Source organism: Nestor notabilis, unplaced genomic scaffold (genome assembly GCF_000696875.1).
Source record: "Nestor notabilis isolate BGI_N333 unplaced genomic scaffold, ASM69687v1 scaffold2159, whole genome shotgun sequence".
Taxonomy (NCBI): domain Eukaryota; kingdom Metazoa; phylum Chordata; class Aves; order Psittaciformes; family Psittacidae; genus Nestor; species Nestor notabilis.
The window spans coordinates 28,941-36,216 of record NW_009944848.1 but is presented as its reverse complement, the minus strand read 5'-3'; positions in this window follow the sequence as shown (position 1 = coordinate 36,216).

The window sequence follows — 7,276 nt, the reverse complement described above, 5'->3', positions numbered from 1 at the left end:
TCCTTTCCAACCCTAACTATTCTATGATAATGAGCTTTCTTGAGAAAAGCTTTAAGTATGTTTGCTCTTGGGTTTGATATATTGAGGTATTTCCTTCTTATTTCTGTCACAGCTGTATTTCATTTTCACAAATACTTTTCAGTTAGAAGTAAAAAACTTGTTCCTTCAGCTTTGGAAGGGTTTTTCTTTTCTCTCTGGTTTGAGTTGCCATGTCCTTTTAAATAATACATAGGAAAAAACCAGAAGTTGAGAGTGCTTGATTTCTGGTTTTTATTCTATGATCCTAAAGCAAAGTTGCAGGAATGAGTTGGGGGAACTTGGGTTTTGCTAGGTTGAAGGTATGCTTGCAGATTCTGAAGTTTGCAGATTCTGAACTCTTGATGCAAGAGTTCAGTTTCAAACCCATTTGGTTAGGCAAATACATCATCCAAAAGTCACTCCACAGGAGTGCAATCTGGGTGACAGATGTTATCCTTTTTGTGCAGGAGAGAGGTGAGGGAGGGATTTGGCCAGAGATGTGTTGAGGTTTCTTTTGTGCAGTGGCAAGGTCTCTGACATGTGGCAGCCATACTGACACATGCCACTCCAGTGAGGGGACAGCTGCCAGAAAAAGGTAGGGTATTGCAGACTCGAATCATAGAATCACAGAATGGTTTGGCTTGGAAAGGACCTTAAGATCATCCAGATCCAACCCCCTGGTGTGGGCAGGGACAGCTCACACTAGACCGTGTTGCCCAAGGCTCTGTCCACCCTGACCTTTAACACTGTCAGGGATGGAGCATTTACCACTTTGGGCACCCTGTGCCAGCACCTCACCACCCTCACAGTAAAGAACTTCCTCCTCATATCTAACCTGAACCTCCCCTGTTTTAGCTTTCCATCCACATGAGATTCCTGTGTTCAGACAAACCTGTTTTACCGTGTGCTTTTTCAGGCTATTCCACTGACTTTGGAGGGAAGGTGTTTTAAGAGGTATTGCCGTGGTAAGCAGTCAGGTAGTTCCAGGCTGTGCCAGTTCTGTTTGCTGTATGCCTTGATCCATCTCTTTGACTGCACTCAGTCTGGCAGTGCTGTGTCCTTTTCAGTGAGGTCAGTGGCTCAGCTGTAGTTGTGTAACAAGAGAGGCCATTCATAAATGTGTTTCTTGGCCTGGAGACCTTAGATTGCATTTCCTAGCATAAAATCAGAGTTCAGTACATCTTAGGAAAGTGAAAACAGCACCCACTCAGTTGGCGTGTGCTTGGTAATGATGTTGGGCCATTTGCAGCAAAAGCTGTCTATGTGCTTAGTAAAGAAAACATAACCTTTTCCTTTGGTAATCTCAGAAATCTTAATGTGACGTTTTGGGTGCTGAGTATTTACCAAGAGTTGATCCTCTGTTTTGTAAGTAAAACATGACTATGTAAAAATATTTGCTACTTGCTCACCAAATTGTCTGGGAATGTTAAAAGTAGCCGTATATCCACTATCTAATATTTGAGAGAGTGGCTGGGAGGGTTTCTGGCAGCCAGAAAACCAGCAACGCACATTGGAAGGACAGTGGACTTCACTCACACCAGTGCTCAGGGACTGCTGCTTTTGTCCAGTGTATTCCCTGTGGAGCAAATTGTGCAGCTCTTTGATCATAAGCCAAAGCAGGTTGGAACAGGGGAGTAGCACTCCTCATTTGGGGTAATGGTGGGTGGAAGAACAATGACATCCCTGTGGGGGATAGGTGAGATACTGACACACTCCTGTTTTCTTACCTGTCCTGTATGTCAGTTGTATGCAGAGTCCTCTCTCAGTGCTTTTCTGCTAGGGTGTTCCTTTTGTATGAAATGGATTGGTTGTGTTTGCCTGCTAAGCCTTTCCTCATTTACATCTGTTCCGATCACTTCTTCCCTGATGCCCACACAGACAGAGACAATAAGTAAGATAAGTATCTAGGTTATTGTCCTGGTTTGGGCTGGGATGGGGTCACTTTTCTTCCCTGTACACAGCTGGCACAGTGCTGTGTTTTGGATGGAGTATGGGAATAATGTTCGTAACACACTGGTGGTTTTTAGCTACTGTTTATTCTAAGTCAAGGACTTCTCAGTTTCTTGTGGCCTGCCAGTAAGAAGGCTGGAGGGGTACAAAGAGTTGGGAAGGGACACAGCCAGGACAGCTGACCCAAGCAGGCCAAAGGGATATTCCAAACTATATCATGCCATGCTCAGTACATAAACTGGTGGGAAAGCTGGCTGAGGGCTCCTGCTTGGGATGCTGGGCATCGGCTGGTGAGTGGCGGGTAATGCATTGCTGGGTTTGTATATTCTAATTATTATCATTACTATTATCATTGCCTTCCTTTTCTGTCCCATTAAACTGTCGACATCTCAACTAATGAGTTTTCTTACTTTTCTTCTTCCGGTTCTCTGCCCCATCCTGCCGAGCGCTGTGGTGTTTCGTTGCCCTCTGGGGTTAAACCATGCCCTCATAGGGTTAAACATTCTTTCCTGGTGTGTTATGTATTCTTTATCTTCTTCAGTTTGTGATTCAGGAGTTGGAGCTGCCGGTACTTTTGTTCCTTGACACTGAGTACCAAGCACTTATCAAGTAATAAGTAGCAAGAAAAGAGTGTGGAGCCAGCACATCTGTTTGTATTCTCCACACAACTGGAACATTTTTAGCTGGCAGTGGCTGTTATTCTAATCACAAATGCACCTTGGTCGGTTTCTTTTGAACTCATATGCTGCTGCTTTAAAATTGTCTGGCTTGAGACAGCTTGTGGAATGTTACCACTTACTGCCTGGAAATGGATATTATCATCCTCCTAAAATAACTGTTCCTAATCAACTGAAAGCTGAGCTACTCCTTTTCTGCTGGTACCAGGTCTTCAGTTGGGAAGATTAGATGGAGGGTCAGAGAAGTTTTCTGGATTCACTGCTTGCCTTCTGATGTGGCTAACCCATGTTTGCATGAGAACCACTGCAGTGCAGAGAAAGGATAGTCTGGGGGCTGGAGCAGAGATGAAGGTGGAACACTGACAGTTTTGATCCAGGCTGGTCTGACTTTATGTGGCTGACCAGTTGAAACATAAATGAGTCCTAAAGGTTTGTTCCGCACTACTTAGTGTCTGAAACAAGGAATTTTCCCCAAAACTCTTGTGCAGTCCTAATAATAAGTAAGACTTTTGTGACATAGAGGAGGTTTAATAGGGAAGCTTTGAAATACCTACCTGCTCAAAATGTACATATCACACACAGAGCTCAGACAAGCTTGAGTTACAGGAGATCAACACTTGTCATGAGGCTGTGCTTATCCTTTCTCTCCCCACCTCTAACACAATCATTCTTAGCTGTGAACCCTGTTTGTACTCAGGTCTCATAGTTTCTGTGTCTTTTGTGATTACCTGTGTGTTGACTGAAACCATGAGAAAATCCCACCCTTTACCTGACAGAGGCGTGCTCAGAAATTTCTCTAACGTGGATGCAACTAAAGGAAGTGTGTTTGTCAACTTAATATAGGGGAGGAGGCTTAGGTAGGTTGGCAGCAAAGCTCTTCGTGGCAGATACATGTCAGATCTAAGCTCAGCCAGCACAGCAAACATTGCACTGCTGCTGCCCTGGTTGCTCTGGGACTGGCAAGATGGCAAAGAGATACCTCTTGTTTCCATCTTGCAAGGTTGCTAGAGGAGTGGTATGGGGCAGAGTGGTGGGAGAAGCATGAGGGAGGGACAACATTGTAATAATAACTTACATACTGTGAAAAGACTGGTCAGTAAGCCAGACTTAAAGTCTGCACTTCTGTCTGTGATGGTACTGTCAACAGCAGTTATGGCTGGGTGATAACAGAGAGGAGAACCTTGGCTTCACAAGTACAGACAAGAAGGTGGGCAGCTTGATGTGTGTAAGAAGGGCATCTCTGACATTAAAAACAGATAGCAGAAGGGCTGAAATAGAAATCGTTGCTTGCTTGTAGGAGCAAAGGCTTGAGCCTGTGGTTTGTTACAGTGATTCTGGCACAGTGCTGTGCCGAGATACACCCGAGTGTGCCCGTGCTGGCTCTGCTGTACCAGGGGGGCAAGGAGAGAGCTGGCTGCCAGCCTGGCCTGCTGGGACTCATGCCGTCCCACATGCCCCTCCTCTTGGGGCTGGGGAAAAGCAGGATGTGTTGGCTCTTTTTACTTGTCATCCTGCCAGTTTTGTGCTGACTCTTTCCTGCAGCATGTGAGAGGTAACAGAGATCTCTTTATGGTGCGGGGTTTCCTGCACGAAGAGTGTCTGCACTTGGGTAGCGCTCTCCCTACTACTTGGAGTGACTGCTCTACAGGAGAGAGGAATGTGGCAGCAGCAGTGAGTGGTTTAGTGGGCTTGCTTCATGTGGCTTGAAATCTTGAGAAGTGGAAAGGGTATTTGTCTGAGGGTTGGGTGGCTTTTGTTTGTTGTTCTACTTAGCCCATGAATTCACCATTTCTCAGTGCACTTAGTGGGGGTTTTAATAGGAAGAAGTAATAGGATTGTAAGTGTCATACAACAGTGGTGTTAAAAACTATCAGCTTCATGCTCTACTACAAATAAAATCTACTGAAAAGGAAATACCAGTGAAAGGAGCAAGTGTCGTCTCATGTAAAACTTGAGGCCTTGAGCTGTCTTGCATAGAAAAGCTAATAAGCTGATGCCGTACAGTGGTCTTTCTACCTTGTCAGTTGTAAAGAACTTAATTTGTTCTTGGGGGGTTTAATGAAGAAGATTGAGAGTAGCATGAAAAGTTACAGCAGAGATAACTCATTGCTGCTTTGATTTTGGCCCAGATAAAATACTAACTAATAGTATGCAGAGATAAAATACTAATAACTCAGAGTACCAGGGAACTCTTTCATGCTTCATTTCCTGCTTGAACTTTTGAGAGTTTTAAGTTAGGTTGAAACGAATCCTTTGAGCTGCTGAACCTGTTCTGCTCTCTGTAGAATTCCTGTGTGAGCTTGAGGAAGTTGAAGGGCTTCTGGAAAAGCCTGCATAAGAAACCTGTCCTTACTGGGCAATATGAAATAGGTAGAGTCAGAAAGGTAGTCTGTGTAAATTAAAGGTTAATTTTCCATGCAGCAAATGACAGTATCTCTCTGGAGCCTTCCTGCAGATGTTCCACATGGGGTGAATTGGTTTAAATGCAAGCACGTGAAAAATAACATGTAGGCAGTGTGTTCTTGCTGGTTATTTACACTGTTAAAAGTAACTGTGCTCCATAAATGATGATGTGCATCTAGGCTTTAGCATAGTCATTGATTTATATCTAAAGACATATCAGGGAAAAGTAAGTGTTTGGAAAATAAAGAGTTTTCACCTATTCCAATTCCATACCAAATCTTGTTCATAAGGTTACTTTCCTGCACTGCCATCTAGCTCAGGGCTACCAGTAACCGATCTTCCTGCTGCTACTGTCTTTGTGTAGAATTTGGCTTAGATCAAAAGCAACAACCTTCAGACTACAGTTTCTGGGTATCTCTGAGCTTGGTAATGCTGGTGCCTTCAATCAGACTGCTTAAACAAATGGCTGCATTGACCCTGCAGCCCTTACGTGGGGAACCAGCTGGTATGTATGTTGCTCACTTGCTCTGTGCTTGAACAGCATGTCACGCTCCAGCGTATGTATATTTCTGACTGAAAATGGATGGGGTTCTGATCTTCCTACTTCTCTTTGGAAGATGCCTTGTCCATGCTGGAACCTTCCTTACTATTTTGGGCTTACTGGGGCAAGTTAGGGCTTTGTGTTCATGCCAACGGGCTCAAGGATGAGAGCTGAACCCCCTGTTCACGGAGGAATTGGAGCACTGCATGTCTGATCGGTTCCTCCAGGTAGCCTGTTCTGAACAGTGTTAGGAACTTTGGAGCAAGCAAGCAGGGCTTGGCATATGCTTCAGAAACCCCAGCAGACTACAAATGTTGTGTTGGCAGGCAAACTGCAGAGCTCAGGGACAGTTATTGCTATAGATGTGATGGTAGGGAACACAGATCATGCAGTATTTATGTGCCTTGGTGGGATCATAGAATCAAAGAATGGTTTGGGTCGGAAAGGATCTTAAGATCATCCAGCTCCAAGCCCCTGCCACGGGCAGGGACATCTTCCACTAAGACCAGGTTGCTCCAAGCCCCTGTGTCCAACATGGCCTTGAACACTGCCAGGGATGGGGCAGCCACAGCTTCTCTGGGCACCCTGTGCCAGTGCATGGACACCCTCACAGGGAAGAGCTTCTGCCTTATATCCAGCCTGAACTTTCCCTGTTTACGTTTCAACCCATCACCCCTTGTCCTATCGCTACGGTCCCTGGTGAACCGTGGATATATGTAGAAGTGTGTTTGCAGTGTCTGCATAGAGATGGAGACACCTTTTCTTCATGGATTTTTGGAATTCTGGCTGATGCCATATTTGGATAACTAAGTTTTTTTTAGTTCAGATCCATTTCATGGGTTTAGAAATGGATACCATGGTGTTTTTAACTTTGTGGCCTGAAGTGCTGTGCCCTTCTAGTCAGCTGTGGCTTTCTAAACTGGCTTTGGTTATGCTTCACTGAGAACTCCTTTCATAGGAATAGTTGCACTTCCTGTTCCTGTGAAGGTTTCTTGATACCTGTGATGAAGGTCAGATAGAGCTAGGGTCAAGTTAGAGAACTATGAGAAGAATTCTGTTGCAGCACAGGTGTTTTCCCACCCATGTCTGAGAGCTACTCACCCTGAGTTACAAATGTAGTAGAACAACAACGTTTCTGGCATGTTGGAGGTTATTGTTTGTAGCCAGATTTGTTTAGTATTGAATTTTGGATTGAACTATAGTTTGCACATGTTCTAATGTGTCACTGGGTGATCTTTGTTCACCACCACACCCCTACCCCCTGTATATCAGGCATGATTTAGGGATATCAAAGATCAGTGGTCACTTGGAGCACTGTGTGCAGTTCTGGTGTCCCCAGCATAAGCAGGACATGGAGCTGTTGGAGCAAGTCCGGAGGATGCCATAAGGATTATCAGGGACTGGAGCACTTCCCGTATGGAGACAGGCTGAGAAAGTTGGGGCTGTTCAGCCTGGAGAAGAGAAGCTGCGTGGAGACCTCAGAGCAGCTTCCAGTGTCTGAAGGATGCTGGGGAGGGACTCTTCATCAGGGACTGTAGTGATAGGACAAGGGGTGATGGGTTCAAACGTAAACAAGGGAAGTTCAGGCTGGATATAAGGAAGAAGTTTTTCCCTATGAGGGTGCTGAGGCGCTGGCAGAGGTTGCCCAATGAAGTGGGAAATGCTCCATCCCTGGCCGTGGTCCAGG